Source organism: Triturus cristatus, chromosome 1_1 (assembly GCF_964204655.1).
Source record: "Triturus cristatus chromosome 1_1, aTriCri1.1, whole genome shotgun sequence".
NCBI classification, from domain to species: domain Eukaryota; kingdom Metazoa; phylum Chordata; class Amphibia; order Caudata; family Salamandridae; genus Triturus; species Triturus cristatus.
Genome location: NC_140579.1, coordinates 1,094,883,005 through 1,094,902,253, shown reverse-complemented (window position 1 = coordinate 1,094,902,253; position 19,249 = coordinate 1,094,883,005).

The window sequence follows — 19,249 nt, the reverse complement described above, 5'->3', positions numbered from 1 at the left end:
CAAGACTTTGCCACGGTGAGCACGCCGCTGAGAGAACTAACGAAACAAGGCCAGAAATTTGTCTGGTCTCAACAATGCAATGAATCGTTCGAAGAGATCAGGAAGGCCATGATGACTGTGGAGCACCTTGCATACTTCGACCCTCTGCTCTGCACCGAGCTGACGGTCGATGCCAGCCCAGTGGGGTTAGGTGCAATATTAGCACAACACTTGCCGGGAAAGGAGTCACCAAGGAAGATTGTCTCATACGCCAGCAAAAGCCTGACAGACATTGAGAAGGCGTACTCCCAGCCGGAGAAAGAAGAATACTTAAACTCCGTGTTAAAGCAAAGCACGCCTGCACCAGTAACTCTAACAGAAATAGAGAGAGAAACGGAAAAAGATGACACTCTCCGAGCAGCCAGAGAAAGGACGAGACAGCAAAGATGGAGACACGTAAACAACAACTGCACATGGAAGGGAGGAGTAAACAAGGAGGAGATGCTGGCTCTACAGAAAATAGGCGGGGAGCTCTCAGAGACAAATAGTGGAATTGTAATGAGGGGCACCAGGATAGTCATTCCAAGCTCACTACGACGCCAAGTGGTCAGCATTGCACACGAGTCACACAGGGGCATTGTAGAGACAAAAAAGCTGCTGAGAGAAAAGGTTTGGTTCCCGGGGTTAGATCGTCTAGTCGAAGATACGATTGCGGCCTGTCACCTCTGTCAAACGACAGGTCCGCCTGCAAGACAAGAACCACTACAAATGTCGGAACTGCCAAGAGCTGTATGGACAACAATGGCTGCCGACTTCTTTGGACCTCTAGACACGGGAACTTACCTACTGGTCATAATAGATGAATACTCTAGATTCCCCATTGTGAGATCAGTCTCCTCAACATCAGCAGCCGCAACGTTACCTGCTCTGGACGACATATTCGCAGCCTGGGGCTCGCAAGAAACATTGAAAACTGACAATGGTCCTCCGTTCTCAGGAGAGGAATTCCGAAGGTTCATGGCCTACCTCGGAATACAGCACAGAAAGGTAACACCACTATGGCCACAAGCAAACGGCATGGTCGAAAGGTTCATGGGAAACATCAAGAAGGCAGTTCAGAGGGCGAAGCTGTCACAGATTTCCCTAGGCCAAGCACTGTGCCAAATACTGAGGGACTACAGAAACACGCCTCATGGGTCTACAGGGAAATGCCCGGCGGAGCTAGTACTAGGGAGGACAAGCAGAACGAGGCTGCCGCAGGTAGAAGGACTGGCCGCGCCAGGGCACGAGAGCGTGGCAGCCAAAGATGAGGCGGCCAAGAAAAAAATGAAAGAATATGCTGACGGAAGACGACATGCCATCAAATCACACCTCCATGAAGGAGATACTGTAATAGTACGACAGAGACAACAACGGAAGTCGGACAGTCCATTCGCCCAAGACCCGTTGAAGATAACACAAGTGAAAGGAACAATGATAACAGCAGAATCCGAAAGCAGGCGAATAACAAGGAACAGCTCATAACATGAAAGAAGAAAAGGATGAAGAGCACAATACAGGCATCGAAGGGACAACAACAACAAGGGAGTGCAACGGAGCAGGTGCAGCAGAAGCCACCAGGCCAAAGGAGGGCCAAGGACCTGTGGAGAGGCCAAGAAGAGACATTGTGAGACCAAAGAGACTAATAGAAGAAATGTGAGATGCCGCTCTTGGCAGCATCTCACGGGTCACATCCATCGACACTTTCACATCTTGCAACAGACTATAAAAAAAGAAACTGTCCCATTTTGATTACTAACTCATGCTACTGTCATAATGTCTTTGTGATAAAGGGGGGAGATGTAGTGTCCTGAGAGATAGGGCACTAGGACCCAGACGAGGGCAGAGGGCAGGAGAGGTCACCGGACACCAGTTCCAGTCAGAGAGGGCGAGGGGCAGAACACAGGAAGCAGGGACCGAGACAAGACGTGCAGCATGCTGGCTGCAAACGATATATATAATAAAGCATTAGAAACTGACCTGGCTGTGTGGTGATCCTTGCAGCGAAGCGACGCGACAGCCGCCGCCTCCAGCAGCATCCTGTCAGATGATTAAGGGTCGCGGGAAGAGGTCCAACATGTCTGCATCTCCCTGATGCACGACTTCCCCTAGGACGCCACTTAATTGCTTTTTGAAGGATCTGGAGCTCTCGTCTGGAGGAGCCGCCGTTCCCGGCCCTGCTTGAACAGGCCTAACCCTTACTCCGCAAATTCACCATAAGGCAATTAGTCGTCGTTTAATTTTTATCACTGCCCTGCAACATCAATCAACATCTGCATTACGGCCAGTATGGAGTCCTGCGCTGCCCTTTTCTATCTCGACATCTGCATCCTTCCCCATCCCTCTAACATATCCTCTAGCTCCACATTTGCATCCAGCCTGCGTCCTCCTATGACACCCACCCTCTATCTCCTCATTTGCATCCTTTCTCCTTCCTGTATTACACTTTCCATCGCTTCAATGGCATCAGTTTCTTTTTATCCTATCCTCTCTTAAACTATGCTCTGGATCCTTTCTCCATCCTTCTAGCACAGCCCTCATCTCTTCACCTGGATCCTGTCTCCATCACTCTATCACATTATTTAGTTTTTCATCTCTCTTAGTCCCTCTATCACACCCTTTACCTCTTCACCTTTTTGCGTCGGCAGCATGCCCCTATCCCTCTCACATCCGTCATCCTTTCAACTGTCCCCTGCCCCATCCCTCTCTCAAGTGCTCTCTCGCTTGTTCTGTATCCTACCTCCGTTCTTCTTTCACATTCTCCATCTGTTCCTCTGCACCTGCCTCCTTCTTCCTGACACACACTCCATCACCCCGTCTCCATCTTCTCTCCATCCCTCTGTCACATTATCCGTCTCTTCTTCTGCATTCTCGTTCCCTCGATCAGAACCGACATACCTTAGTCGTCATCCTGACTTTTCCGTTTGCACGGTCTCATGCATTCTATCTTCTTTCCTCTATCACGTCTCGTAGTGTCTCATAAGCGCATTGTGCCTCATGCTGTCCATCTCCACCTAGTGCCCCCCCCCGCCCCCTTCTTTCTCTCCATCTCCATCCTGTTCCCGTCCCTCTCACATCTGATGTCTCATATCCTGAACTCTTTCTCCATTACTCCAATACATACCTCATCCCTTTCTTTCGTATTTTGTTGCCTTCCCTATATCAAATTCTCCACCCCTTACTATCCATCCAGTCTCCTCCAGTTTGGCACACGTCTTCCTCCATCTGCAGTCTTTCTCTACCCCCTTGCCCCACTCTATGTGCTTCTGTCTGGGTCTGCCTCCGCTTCTCTATTACAGATCCTTCGTATCTCTTCGAAAGCCTGTCTCCGCCCTCTCTTTCTCCATCCCTCTATTGCGCCTCTGTCTCCTCATGTGCCTGCTCCCTGGTTCTTCGTCGTTCTCCAATGCTGTATCAATGTAACCGTCGCGCATCCTTGCCTCATCTTTCATTAGCATCGAACCTCTTCATCTGATGCTTTTTAGCTCCCTTTATCCCCTCATTGGTCTCCTCCGCTTCATTCTCTCTCTCTCACCACATCTCTCTCCATCCCTTTATCTTCCTACGTCTACATCCTTCTGTTTGATGCTTCTCCATGCCCATCTCACAGGCATCACCCTTCTTTTTCCTGTCTGTTTCTCTCTAGATGTTCGCCTTGTGTATACTGTCTGGTTCTCTGCCCCTCACCCTGCTTCTGTCACAGTCCGTCAGCCTCCTCCAACACTCTTCTTTTTATTTCTAACCTCTTCAGTGCTCGTCCTGCAGTTCTGTCTGCCCATCTACCAAACCTTGTATTCTCTCTTCCTGTCCCTCTTCCCAACTGCCTCGCCCCTTCTCCAGCATTCCTTACCCTACTCACTTCTGTCCCTCATGCAGAATTCTCCTTTCTATCCACCTCTGCTAACTTGCTGCTATTCTTCCTTTTCTCTAACCCTGCTTCTGTCTGTTCAGCCTCACCCTGTCTCTCTTAGTCCTCGCCCGAATTGTTTGTCCAGATCCCTGCGTGCTTACCATGTTTATGTCTGTCTACATCCTCTTCCTCTGTACTTACCATGCTAATTATGTGAGTCCACCTCTCCCTCCGTGCTTACCATGTTTTTGTCTGTCTACATCCTCCCCCTCCGCGCATGCCATGTTTATGTCTGTCCACATCCTCTCCCTCCGTGCTTACCATGCTGGTTATGTGAGTCCACCTTTCTCTCCATGCTTACCATGTTTGTTTCTGTCCACATGCTCTCCCTCCATGCTTACCATGTGTATGTATGTCTACCTCTCCCTCCATGCTTACCATGTGTATGTATGTTCACCTCTTCCTCCATGCTTACCATGTGTATGTATGTCCACCTCTCCCTCCATGCTTACCATGTGTATGTATGTCTATCTCTCCCTCCATGCTTACCATGTGTGTGTATGTCCACCTCTTCCTCCAGGCTTACCATGCGTATGTATGTCCACCTCTCCCTCCATGCTTACCACGTGTATGTATGTCCACTTCTTCCCTCCATGCTTACAACGCATATGTATGTCTACCTCTCCCTCCATAGTTATGTTTAAGTCTGTCCACATCGTCTCCCCCGTGCTTACCATGCTAATTATGTGAGTCCACCTCTCCCTCTGTGCTTACCATGTTTATGTCTGTCCACATCCTCTCCCTCCATGCTTACCATGTGTATGCATGTCCACCTCTCCCTCCATGCTTACCATGTTTATGTCTGGCTGTCCGTCTCCCGCTCCTCGCCATTCTTTTTTCTGTCCATCTTGCTCAGTCTTCACCATGCTTCTATTGACCCTCTCTCTCAATCCTCAGGCATCTTGATTGTGCCCATCTCTGTCAATCATCACCATGCTTTTGTCTGTCCATCACTAATAAAACTCACCCTGATTAGGGTGCCCATCTCTCTCTCATCCTTACTTTGTGTCCGTCCATCTCTCTCAGCCCTTGTCCTTCTTCTTTCTGCCCCCACTCTCTCCCTCCACATCACGCTTCTATCTGTCAGTCCCTCTGTGTGTCTCCCTCTCTCTTAATTCCTTAATCCATCCATCCACCCCTCCACCCCTCCCTCCCTCCTTTCCTCCCTCCCACTCTTCCTTCCTTGCTTGCTTCCTTCCTACCTTCCTTTCCCTTTCTCCATCCCTCTCTGTAGCTTCCTCTCTCCTCGCTCCCGCCCTTTCATTCTCACGTCTTCCCTCTCTCTGTCTCTTCTGCCCCTCACTAGTTCACTTATCTCTGTCTTGCAATGCTGTCTGGCTATTATCGGGCTTGTACACAGGGAGGCGTAGGAATGAATAGCCTGGCCTGTGTAGGTATTACCCTCACAGAGCCCATCATTCTTCTGTCAGTCCCCTGGGGTCAGCGAACACGGGGAGGGCCATTCATCAGTCAAATAACGAACTGGGGGCTATGCAGTCACTAGACCAATTTCGAAAAGCACAGCGAAGGATTATATCTGCAACGCCTCGGCCTGTACTGCCCACCCTTCCCCCACACACGTGGACGTAGTGTTGCAAAGCTCAGAACAGCAACTTCACACACTATGGGCCATATTATCAAGGAACGGCGATAACATTATCGTAGCTTTAGCGGCAGTAAACTGCCGCTAAAGCGGCGATAATGGGCTTGATAATATGCCCTTGTGAATTCCCATAGAAGCTCAGGTTCTGGTGTGAACCTGGGCTTCTATGGGAATTCACAAGGGCATATTATCAAGCCCATTATCGCCGCTTTAGTGGCAGTTTCCTGCTGCTAAAGGGGCAACAATGTTGTCGCCGTTCCTTGATAATATGGCCCTATATAATTTGGGCAACTCGTCTCATGCTCCTGCACCTCAATTAATAACTCAACATTAAAATGGAAACCAACCGTTCATAAGCATCTAAATCCGCAGAGTTTACTATAAAAACACAGCGCATAATTGTCGATGGTGTCCTCGTGGGGCCTGGCAGCCATTTTGTGAATGACCATCTGCTCATTATCCCTTTTCTGGGCATCTGTTTGTCAAGACTCTTAGCTGGGCAAAGCAGAGGGGCATATAGAACCCGGGCCGGGTAGGCAAAGCCGGACCCATTAGAGGCCCGGGTCAAAACGTCATCCGGGGGCGGCGGCCCTCCCCCGCCCAACCCCCTCCGGAAATTTACATGGGGACTAGGCCAACGCGGCCAGGATTGGCCCTGGGGGCACGGGCAAGCACCCCCCCAATCAGGGGGCGAGCATAGGGGCCGGGGGGGGGATAAAAAGGGACGCAGGGCTCCAGTGGAGTCACAAATCCCCCCCCGAGCTGAGGACGAAGAAAGAAGAAAGAAGAAAGGCTTACCCGGAGGCGACCAGGGGCGACCAGCGGCAACCAGCGACGAGCGGAGGCGACCAGCGTCGATCGGAGGTCCAGCGGAGTTTTGGCGCCAAAAAGCACGGAGCGGCGGAAACCTCGTCGGGAGCCAGCGGCGCCAGGGCCCACTCGGGGCAAGGAACATCGTCCTCAGGGGCGGCAGGGACGGCGAGCAGCGAGCAGCGAAGCCCAGGGGGAGGCATCAGCAGCGGATTCCCAGCACAGCACCGTCTTCACAGCGCTGCCCCCGCCATCTTGGGCACGAAAGGCGGAGGAGGGGAACGGCAGCAATCGGGAAGGACACAGAGATCCATACGTGGCTGGGAGCAAAGCGAGGGCTTTGAGAGCGCGATGTCGCGAATCCTGTGATCCACGCAGGAACGAACTTTTCTGGATTTGTGGTGCGAGCCTTCGATCGCTCAGTTGGTAGCGTGGAGGACTATAGTGGGGAAGCTGAAATCCTTAGGTCGCTGGTTCAAATGCGGCTCGAAGGACTTTTGCAAACTCTGATTTCTTTGACACCCTAAGAAACGACATCGGCATTTCCGCCCAAACAGAGGAAGCGAGATACCGAGGGACGCGCCCTCTTAAAGCGACAGGACCCCCTTTTTTTCTCCGAGGTCTCGCACAGGACGTGGGCTCGAGTCACGCAAACGCTGGCAAAGTAACATAAGCGGGCAAAACTTCTCTGATCCATCCAGCCAAAGGAAGCCAGCACGCAAGGGGGAAAAAGCAGCAAGGAAGGATGGCAAACAGGAAGGGAGCAGCAGAAAGGAGGAAGCAGCCCCCGGCCCGCTTCAGGGAGTTGCTGACAAAGCCTGCCACATCAAAGACAGAACCTAGGAAGCGGAAGGAAGACGAACTGGATGACGACCTGCAGGACATGCTCGAGCAGGCAAGGGCTCTGGTGGCTTTGAAGGGCCGGAGCTGGGTGGACCAGCAAATCAAGGAAGGGCCCCCCGGAAAAGAAAAACGGATACGACGGGCTTCGCCAACACCGCCACCACCAAAGAAAGTGCCAAAGAGGGGGTCTGCGGCCAAAACGGCGGCCCCCCGCAGGAGAAAAGCCAGGTCAAGCGACGGGGGAACCCCCCCACAGACGGCCAGGCGGAAGACCCCAGCGGCAGCGGAGCAGGCTGCCAGCTCCGAGTCGGACGACGACAGTGACGGGGAGGGGTCTGTAGCCAGCACGGCGGCCCCCCAGGAAGGACTGCGGATGATCACCCCCCAGGAAGGACTGCAGACGAGCACCCGGGGTAAGCACGGATTGCCGCACAGCACGCGGGGGCGCAAGGGGGGCGCGGGGCCACAAAGCAGAAGGGGGCCACAGGTGAACACGACGGTACCGGGGCCGTGGCACGCGCAATCCCCATGGCAAACAGGCGCAGGCCAAGGGGGACTGAACTTCCAAGGGGAAGCTTGGCCGGAGGGATCTATGCAACCCCCATCATGGCTGCCTTGGTGGCAATGGCCAGGAGGAGGGATCCCATTCCCAGGGAATGCGCCCTGGGGCATAGGGGGCCCCGTAAAGATCCCAACTGTAGAGGGAACAGCCGGCACACGGGTACAGGTAGACACGACGGCAAGCAAGAACCCTACGGGGCTCAGCCAGGCATGCCAGGGCGAGGAAACAGGTGTGGAGCCGGTGCAACAGGGGCACACAGGGGCCATGGTAGGGGAGGGCTCAGCTATAGCCTGGGCGGGTGAGGGCAAGCCAGCGAGTGAGTACATGCGCCCGTCCCCAAGCGAACCCCCCACAACGACAAGGTTACTGGGCCTGGCCAACCTTATCCCACTCCCAATAAAGGAGAGAATATGGAGGAAGGAATTCATAGATATTTTTTCCCTCCTGGAGGTGCGTCAGGCAGGATTAGATCTCACCACACAAGACAAGAAGGATGAGGACAGGAGGGGCCCTAGGAAACCCAGGGTGGACAGAAGTATAGAGAACTGGCTAAAAGCCTTTAGGACACTAGCGTGCGTTTTTATTGAGAAATTCCCACAGGCTGCAGCATCACTAATCCTATATGAGCAGAAGGTGCACGAGGCGCAGCAGCAGTTTCAAGGGGACGCATGGCTTCAATATGACGAGGGTTTCAGGGAAAAAATGCAGGTGTGGCCAACAATAGGCTGGGACTGCCAGGACATGGAAGGTTACTCCAAGCACATGGTGGCAGCCAGGGAAGGGGTTGGCGCGAAAGAGAGCAATTTTCGTCCCTACGGGAGTAAGGGCAAGTTTGAAGGGCACGGGCACGCAAAAGATCCCAAGGGGAGGGGTCCACCAGCCACCAAATCCAGCAAGGCGTGCTGGAAGTTTGACAAAGATGAGTGCAAGTGGGGGGCGGCATGCAAATTCAAACATGCCTGCGGGTCTTGTGGGGGGAACCACCCTTCGATACGATGCCGTCGAACCACAGGGCCAGCGGCAGAGAAACCAAAGGCAGGCCCAAAGAAATGAAAAGCGGGCCCCATCAGGAGGGGTCATGGGGGGAGGGGGCAGAGGACAGGCGCTCCCTACACCCATAAAAACAGGCAGACTTCTACACCTGTTACACACTTACCACAAGACAGCGGATAGGAATTTACTAGCGAAGGGCTTTACTCAGGGCTTCCCAATCCCTTACAACGGCCCTAAAGGTGCACGGGAAAGCAGGAATTTGAAGTCAGCCAGGGATAACCCTGAGGTAGCGAAACAAAAGGTAGCGAAGGAAGTCGCGCTGGGCCGGGTGGCGGGCCCTTTCCCCACGGCCCCACTAAAGGACATGGTAATATCCCCGTTGGGTATAGTCCCCAAAAAAGAGCCAGGTAAATTCCGCCTGATTCACCACCTTTCATACCCGGAGGGGGAGTCAGTCAATGACTGGTTAGATCAGGGGGCCTGCTCCGTGGCCTATGCATCCGTAGACGATGCGGTGGACCTGGTTAGACAGGAAGGAACGGGGGCCCTAATGGCCAAGTCAGACGTAGAATCAGCATTTAGACTGTTGCCAGTGCACCCAGACAGCTACCATTTGTTGAGGTTTAAATTGGAGGGGGGCTACTACTATGACAGGTACCTCCCAATGGGTTGCTCAATATCCTGCGCGCATTTCGAGGCCTTCAGTAGTTTCTTGGAATGGGAGCTGGGGCAACGGACGCCCAGAGGGGGGCGCGTCCACTACCTGGATGACTTCTTGTTTGTGGGTAGGGCAAACACAGAGGACTGCGCTACCCTCCTCAGCAACTTCATGGCGTTGACGCAGGAGCTAGGCATCCCGATAGCTCAGGATAAAACGGAGGGTCCCACAACGAAACTGACGTTCTTGGGGATAGAGCTAGACTCAGTGGCAGGGACATGCAAGCTGCCAGCCGAGAAGGTGGAGGGCATGCTCGGCGACATAAAAAAGTTGAAACAACAAAAGAAGGCGACTTTGGGGGAGATACAGCAGCTACTAGGGAAACTGAACTTTGCCCTAAGGGTAATTCCCGCAGGGCGCCCATTCGCCAGGAGGCTGGCCTGGCTCACGAGGGGCCTGACACAGAGGCATCACAGGGTTCGCATAACGCAGGGAGTGAGGGACGACCTCGGCCAATGGGAGAGTTTTCTGACAGATTTCAACGGCACCCTGATCTGGCGGGCCCCTTGGGTCCTGGCCAGCGAGTTGGAACTCTACACCGACGCAGCAGGGGGGTACGGCTTCGGGGCAATCTTGGGGACGGCATGGACAGCAGGGGAATGGCCGGAATCATGGTACGCATCCGGGCTGACCGCGAACATAGCACTGTTAGAGCTGTTTCCCATAGTAGTAGCCTTCCACGTCTGGGCCCCACGACTAGCAAATAGGCAAATCACGCTATGGTCAGACAACCACGCTGTGGTGCAGGCAATCAACACAGGAGCTGCGCGATGCCCAGTTGTAGGGACCCTACTGCGGAAGCTAGTGGGCTGCCAATTAAGAGGCAACATTGCACAGAGGGCAAGGCACATCCAGGGTGTAGAAAACTTAGCTGCGGATGCTATTTCTCGTTTCCAGTGGGAGAAGTTCAGGAAGCTGGCCCCAGGCGCAGACAGAGGGATGACCCCGATGCCGGAGGAAGCGTGGGCATGGGTGGAACCGAGCTGAGACGGCTACTGGACAATGCACTGGCCCCTAAGACCAACGGCCGTTACAGGAAGTGCTGGGGGACTTTTAGGGGCAGGATGGGATTAAAGAAGGGACAATGGCCCCAAAAAAAGGAAATCCGCAGGGAAGTCAAAGACCTGGGCACAAGCGCATTTAAGTGCAATAGCACACTACACAAAGATGGCAGGGCGGGAGGACCCAACAAGGGCGTTTGAATGTCGAATGGCTATGAAAGGGTGGAGCAGGCTACAGGGGGCACCAAGGGATGCCAGGCGCCCCATCCATTTCAGACTACTGCAGGCGATGCTGGGAACCCTGGACGGGATCTGCTCCTCACAACATGAAATCACACTATTTCGGGCGGCATTCGCAGTAGCATTCTTCGGGGCATACAGGGTCAGCGAGGTGGTAGCCCCTTCAGTGGTGGACTCGGGGGCGACATGCATACATAGAGAGGAGGTAGACATGCAGGAGGGGCACATGGACATACTGCTACGGAGGTCCAAGACGGACCAGACGGACCAGACGGGCAAAGGGATATGGACTAGGCTGCACTGCACGGAGGATGCTGTGCACTGCCCAGTGTGCCTTCTAAAAGGGCATCTAGAGAGCAGTCGAGGGAGGAAGGGGCCACTTTTCCAACACTGGGATGGGTCTTTTCTCAGCCGCTTTCAGTTTATAGCGGTAATGAGAAAGACCATAGACGCGCTGGGGCTCCCCGCATGGGAATATGGGTCACACTCATTTAGAATTGGGGCAGCCACCATGGCGGCAGAGCTGGGCTTGGGCGGGGGGGTAATCAAGGGGATAGGGCGTTGGGCATCCGGTGCTTACAAGCGGTACATACGCCCAGCAATGTACTAAGCCCGCACCTCCACCCCCCCCCCCCATGTTTTTCCAGGTCCGAGCGCTTCACAAAGGAAGGTCTGGATCGTGGGGCACTCTTACGTGACGCGGGCGCAGAGGTGGGCAGCGGCCAGACGGGACTTTGGCGGAATATGGTTGCGGGATACCGACATCGAATGGTGGGGGCGTCCCGGGATGAGATGGGAACAGCTGCTGCACACGGTGCGGGACGCGCTACAGCGGGGTAGCAAGCCAGACGCGGTGGTGATCCACCTAGGCGGGAATGACTTGGCGGCAATGGGGCGGAGGGCGCTCCTCGAAGACATGCAGAAAGGCCTCACGGCAGTGGCACGCATGGTATGCCCCGCTGACATAATTTTTTCTGAAATCATAGTACGGACCACCTGGCGGGGGGCAATTGACCTGGGGGCGGTGGAAAAGTCCAGAAGAAAACTCAATATTACGATGGCGAAAGTATGCAAGGCCAACGGCTGGGGTTTCGTACGGCATGGGTTCATCAACCTAAGATCCCCGGGGTATCACAGGGAAGACGGAGTACACTTCACAGGGGTGGGAATGGATATGTTTCTGCTGAATATTGTGGGGGTACTGGAGCAGAGGGGTTTCCTATGACAGTAAGTCGAGGCAGGCGTCGGTTGGGGGGGAGCTCCCTCTGATCGTGAAACCATAAGGAGCGTGGCGGTACTAAACTAACAAAATTACCAAACAAAAGGGAAGAACTCAGTAGAAGACAGATGTGAGGCTCTCACAGGGCCCTGGGGATGCCGCACGGCAGGGGCACTGAGCGAGCCAGAGGGCGGGACGCCGCCAGCAAAGTTTAGAGGTAATGCTCTCCCATGACCCTTGGGATGCCTCACGGCAGGGGCTCAGAAGGAGACAAAAAGCAAAGGACCCAATCGCAAGAAAATAGAGCAGATGCGCAAGAAAAGGCCCTTGGGATGCCAGCCGGCAGGGACCTCTGGGCGAGGGGAGGGCCCACGAAAGGGCACAGGGCGAGCGGGACGGCACTTGCAGCCCGGACAGGTCCAAACGGAGACCCGCCAAGTCGGTAGCAAGCATAAGCCTAGACCCGGAAGCACAGAACACAAAAAGGGTCCCCTCCTCGCCTGGGTGATTGCTAGAACTGGGTCAAGGACAATAATAATGCAGCATGTACATAACCACGATCAATGTGATACAAATGTGTAAGTTGTTATCATGCTAATAAAACTGCGACCTTTTCAGGCACCCAAGAAAGTTGTCAGTGGTGTTTTAGGGTAGCAGAGTGGGGAAGCGGGGAGGGGTGACTCGCCACCTGGAGGGGGTTAGAACCCGGGCCGGGTAGGCAAAGCCGGACCCATTAGAGGCCCGGGTCAAAACGCCATCCGGGGGCGGCGGCCCTCCCCCGCCCAACCCCCTCCGGAAATTTACATGGGGACTAGGCCAACGCGGCCAGGATTGGCCCTGGGGGCACGGGCAAGCACCCCCCCCAATCAGGGGGCGAGTGTTGGACAGGCCACGTGAAGGGCTTGCTCCCTCCCCGCATGACAGGGCCCGAGCCCCGGCCCTCCAGGTGTTACCCACAGAAACAACCCGCACCCCGTCCCCAGACGGGACTCCTGCCCCCGGACCTCTCTGTATCATGGGGCCGAACCCCTACCGGCTCCCTCGCCCGGCCCGGCCGCCATCTTGGACACTGCACCACGAGGCCGCGTGGCCTCAGCTCGACCCTAACCCTGGGCCTGGCCAGGCCCCGACATCCCGGCACCACCATCCACCCAGGAGGTGAACGGACCACTTGGCAGGTCGATGGGAGAAAGAAGTGTCGATGGCTCTCCCCCGCCAGGTGCCGATCGCCCCCCAGCTCCCCCGGGCGCTGGCTCCACCCCCCTGCTGGGTGTCTGGACTCCCTCATCCCGGACCTCCCAACCTCCAAGTGCGAGGGTCCGGACATCAAAGGGCGCCAGACCTATAACTGGGGCAGCTCCAGAGCAGGAAGGAGTTGTATCCTGGAGTCGAGAGACACCGTGAAGAACTCATCCCTGACGGACTACTGGCACTGCCGTAGCCCTGCCTTGCGAACTATCGTCCTGCCTGCTGGCGCTGCCGCGGCCTTCTGCATCCTCCATCCTCGTTGGGACCTGCTGGCGCTGCCGCGGACCGTTGTAACTACCACCTTCACTGGGACCTGCTGGCGCTGCCGCGGACCGTTGTACTTACCACCTTCACTGGGACCTGCTGGCGCTGCCGCGGACCGTTGTAACTACCACCTTCACCGGGACCTGCTGGCGCCGCCGCGGCCCGTCCATCTAGAAAGCCGAGCTCGAGGATTGTGAGCTATCCATCATACCATCTCAGCTACCAGATTGGTAACAAGACTGTCCCGCTACCCCCTTTCCCAACCAAGAGACTAGAATCGAGGGGACCCCTGAGTCCTGACCTCCTTGTACCATTCTATCGTACCTAAAGATTGCTTATAAAGAACGTCGAAACCTTATCTTTGTGTGGTGTACATCTGTGGGGGGGAAGTTACTCGTCTGTACGATCACTGGAGACGGCTCTCCCCGGAGACCTCTCCCCTTGTCCTCGGCCGACCCTCCCGGTCCGTCTAACATTGGTGGCCAGCGGCGCGATCCGAATCAACGCATAATCGTACAGAGAGTAGCTCACCCCACGACGAAACCACAATGTCAACCAAAGAGAGCGGATCCACCGAGAAATTCCAGATGGAGAAATTGGAAGAGTACAGCCATCGTGAATTGAAACAATTCTGCATTGAACTAGGCATTGCTACCACCGGCCTGAGTACCAAAGACGATTTCAAGCACGCCATTGAGTCGTGGGCAGAAACCGGGGCCGCCAGATCCCCGGACCAAAACATTGCAGCATCAGAGAGGAACACCACGGCTCCCGAGGAGCGAAGAACGGGTCTCTCGCAGGAAGAGATCCAAGAGAGAGAAAAAAGCAGACTACATGAGCTAGAAATGGCACGGCTCAAAATGGACGGTGAACTAAAATTAGCCGAACAAAAACTGAACCTAGAACATCTGCGGCTCCGAGAAAAACGGGAAGAAAAACAGAGGCAGAGAGAGCTCGAAGAAAAGAGATTAGCGTACGAACACGAGCGCAAACTGGCAGAAATAGACCTACGGAAGCAGAACAAAGAACTGGAGGTGCCCGAGCGACCGCGCACCCCGGGAGCGACAGAAAAGAAAGTCCACATCCCCAAGGATGTCGTTCGAGAGTATGTCCGAGAGGACGACATACAACAGTGGTTCAAGGCCTACGAGCTCGCCATGACCTCCCACCGGATCGATCGAAGTGAATGGGGAGCCGGACTATGGGGGAGGTTCGTCAATGAAGGCCGCGATGCCCTGTTACAGCTCCCAGACCATCTGATGTCATCCTATGACCACATGAAGGCTGCCCTCCTCACCCGATATGGGCTCACACCCGAAATGTACCGCCAGAGGTTCCGAGACTGCACCCGGATCCCGGGTACAACTTGGGTGGAATATGTCAACTATTTCAGCCGAGCCTTCGAGGGTTGGATCAAGGGAAGCCACGTAACGACCTACGAGCAACTTTTTAATCTCATGGTGTGGGAGCACCTCTCTAACAACTGCTTCGTCGAGCTCAGGCAGCACCTCCTCGACAGTAAATTGACTGACCCACGGCAACTCGCCGCCGAAGCTGACCGGTGGGAAAGCACCCGAGTGGGCCGGAGAGGGCCGCACGAACAGAACCGGAATAACGAAGGTCAGCACCGTCCCCGAGGAGGAGGAGGAGGCCAGGGACGAGGAAGAGACACCGTCCTGGCCGCTCCCGCTGCCAGCACCCCGCCCCCGGCCAGCCGGGGCAACCCCCCGATGCGCCCGGGGTTCCGAGCCAATGTCACGTGTCACCGATGCCAGCGAGTCGGCCACTACGCCAATGACCCGAACTGTCCACAGAACCAAACTCCGAGACCCCGCCAGGTAGCTGCCGCCGCCCTGGGGGGAGAACAAATCTCCGAAGAACAGGAAGAATACGAGCAGGAACAACAAGAGTGGGAACCGGCCGCCATGGTTCTAGCGTGCCTAGGGGGAAGAGACATGGTCCCGCGGGCTCCCCTACCCGCCAACACCAGAAAATATAGTCAGTGGGTGAACATTAATGGACGCCGGGCCGAAGCACTACGTGACACGGGGGCCAGTGTGACGGCCGCCCGCTGTCACCTGGTAAAACCAGAGCAGATCCTGCCGAACATTCTCTGCCCCGTCCGTTCAGCCAACAATTCGGAGAGTCTATGTCGGATGGTCTGCGTCCCCTTCGAATGGGGAGGAGTCTCCGGCATGTTGAAGGTGACGGTCCGAGATGATGCCCCCGTGGACTGTCTCCTGGGGAATGATCTTGAGAGTTCCCCGTGGGCCGCCGTAGAAAGAAGAGAGCACCTGGGGATGTTGGGCCTCCCGGACTGGGCGTGCGTAACCACCCGGTCCATGGCCGCCCGTGCCATCCCCCGACCAGAAGAACCAGAATGGCCAGCACCTCCTCCCCCGATCGCTCCAGTAGAGGACACCGACCCCCCAGAGCAAACCCCCGAAGGGCTCGCTCAGCCCCAGGACCTTCCCAACCTGGCTCAGTGGCGTCAAGAAGGGGGGCCCACCCAGGAACAGTTCCGTCAAGAACAGAAGATCTGTCCCTCCCTCGAGTGACTCCGCCAGCAAGCCCTCGCCCAGAGCGCAGGGTACACCACCGGAGCCCATTGGATCTATTGGGACAACGACCTATTGTACAGTGAACAGAGAATCGCGGAGTTAGGGGCCAGTCGAGTGCTGGTGGTGCCCGTCCGTTTTAGAGACTTCCTGTTAAATTTGGCCCACGATGTCCCTCTGGCTGGACACCTGGGCCAGGACAAAACCTACAGTCGCCTGGTGACCCACTTTTTCTGGCCAAAGATGAGAAACGACGTCCTCAACCACTGCCGGTCCTGCCCCACGTGCCAGGCCAGCGGGAAGAGCGGCCGCAAATTCAAAGCACCTCTGCAACCCTTCCCAGTTGTCACCACCCCGTTCGAGAGGGTGGGAATAGACATTGTGGGGCCCCTGGACCCCCATACAGCACAAGGACATCGGTTCATCCTGGTACTGGTGGACCACGCCACCCGCTACCCCGAGGCTGTGCCCCTGCGAACTGTAACAGCCCCGGTGGTCGGCCGGGCCTTAATGGGGATCTTCTCCCGGGTGGGCTTCCCCCGAGAAGTCGTCAGCGACAGAGGCACAAACTTTATTTCGAAGTATATGAAGTCCCTCTGGCAACAGTGCGGGGTCACCTACCGATTCACGACCCCCTATCACCCTCAAGGAAACGGACTAGTCGAGCGGTTCAACCGCACGCTCAAGGGAATGATTGGGGGATTGGAAGAGCCCCTCCGTCGCCAATGGGATGTACTACTTCCGTGCCTCCTCTTCGCCTATCGAGAAGTTCCCCAGAAGTCCCTCGGCTTTAGCCCTTTCGAACTCTTGTACGGCCACCCTGTGCGAGGGCCCCTCAGCCTAGTCAAAGAAGGTTGGGAGATGGCCCCCCTAAAGACCCCTCCAGACGTCTTCAAGTACCTCCTGACCCTACTCAATCAGACCAGGCGATTCAGAGAAATGGCGAAAGCGAACCTTGAGGCCAGTCAGGAGGACATGAAAAAATGGTACGATCAAAATGCCTCCTCCATCGAATTCGAACCTGGCCAACAAGTGTGGGTGATGTCCCCCACCGAACCATGTGCCTTGCAGGACAAGTGGACGGGGCCCTTCAAAGTGGTCGAACGCAAGAGCCCCGTCACCTATCTCATCGATATGGAATCTCCACGGAACCCCCTCCGGGTCCTCCACACCAACAGACTCAAACCCCACTTTGTGCGCTCGGAGCTCAGCCTCCTGATGGCTACAGACAGTGGAGCGGAAGAAGACTCCGAGCCTCTCCCTGATCTCCTGAAGACTCGTGAGGAAGATGGTTCCGTGGACGGGGTCCGGCTCTCCGATGCCCTCACCCCGGAACAGCGCCAAGGCTGCCGGGACCTCCTGCTGCAGTTTTCTACCTTGTTTTCCCTCACCCCAGGGGTCACCCCCTGGTGCTTGCACGACGTGGACACTGGGGACAGTCCCCCTATCAGACACCGGGCGTACCGCGTACCAGATCGGGTACGGGCCTGCATCCAAGAGGAGGTATCAAAGATGCTCACGCTCGGGGTCATCGAGCCCTCGGACAGCCCCTGGGCCAGCCCGGTCGTGCTGGTCCCCAAAGCTGCTGCCCCCGGCACCACTCCTGAGCTCCGATTCTGCGTCGACTATCGGGGCTTGAATGCTGTCACCAGAACCGACGCTCATCCCATCCCCCGAGCGGATGAACTGATCGACCGCATGGGGGCTGCCCGCTACCTCAGCATCTTCGACCTGACAGCGGGCTACTGGCAGATCGGTCTCACACCCCGGGCCCAAGAACGATCCGCCTTTTCTACCCCCGATGGCCACTACCACTTCAAAGTCATGCCCTTCGGCATGAAGAATGCCCCAGCTACCTTTCAGCGACTGGTGAACCAGGTCTTGGCGGGGCTCGAGGAGTTCAGCGCCGCCTACCTGGACGATATCGCTGTGTACAGCCGCCACTGGTCCGACCACCTCCACCACCTCCGAGAGGTCCTGCAGGCCCTCCAACGGGCCGGCCTCACAATCAAGGCCAGCAAGTGCCAAATTGGTCAGGGGTCCGTGACCTATCTCGGACACCAGGTGGGAAGCGGTCTGGTGGCCCCTCTGCAACTCAAAATCGCTGCCATCCAGTCCTGGCAGCCTCCAGTCACGCAGACCGAGGTCCGAGCCTTCTTGGGGCTCACCGGCTACTACCGGCGGTTCGTGAGGGACTATGGCAGCATTGTGGGGCCCCTCACGGGACTCACATCCAAAAACCACCCGAAGAAGGTCAACTGGACCCCAGACTGTCAAGCGGCCTTCGAGAAGCTGAAAGCCGCCATGTGCACTGCCCCTGTGCTCCAGGCCCCCGACTACAGTCGGGAATTCATCGTACAAACAGATGCCTCCGACCATGGCATCGGGGCGGTCCTCTCCCAGCTGAACTCCGAGGGACTTGACCAACCGGTGGCCTTCATCAGCAGACGCCTCCTGGCCCGAGAACAGCGCTGGAGCACCATCGAGAGGGAGGCCTTCACAGTGGTGTGGGCCCTCAAAAAGCTCCGGCCCTATCTCTTCGGTACCCACTTCCGGGTGCAAACAGATCATCGACCCCTGCAGTGGCTAATGCAGATGCGGGGGGAAAACCCCAAACTATTGCGTTGGTCCATCTCCCTGCAGGGGATGGACTTCACTGTGGAACATCGACCGGGCCAAGACCACGCCAACGCAAATGGCCTGTTACGCTTTTTCCGCCTCGACGAGGAGAGTCCCCAAGAGGATGGGTGACTCTCCCCGCCTTCAGCTGGGGGGGACGCATGTTGGACAGGCCACGTGAAGGGCTTGCTCCCTCCCCGCATGACAGGGCCCGAGCCCCGGCCCTCCAGGTGTAACCCACAGAAACAACCCGCACCCCGTCCCCAGACGGGACTCCTGCCCCCGGACCTCTCTGTATCATGGGGCCGAACCCCTACCGGCTCCCTCGCCCGGCCCGGCCGCCATCTTGGACACTGCACCACGAGGCCGCGTGGCCTCAGCTCGACCCTAACCCTGGGCCTGGCCAGGCCCCGACATCCCGGCACCACCATCCACCCAGGAGGTGAACGGACCACTTGGCAGGTCGATGGGAGAAAGAAGTGTCGATGGCTCTCCCCCGCCAGGTGCCGATCGCCCCCCAGCTCCCCCGGGCGCTGGCTCCACCCCCCTGCTGGGTGTCTGGACTCCCTCATCCCGGACCTCCCGACCTCCAAGTGCGAGGGTCCGGATATCAAAGGGCGCCAGACCTATAACTGGGGCAGCT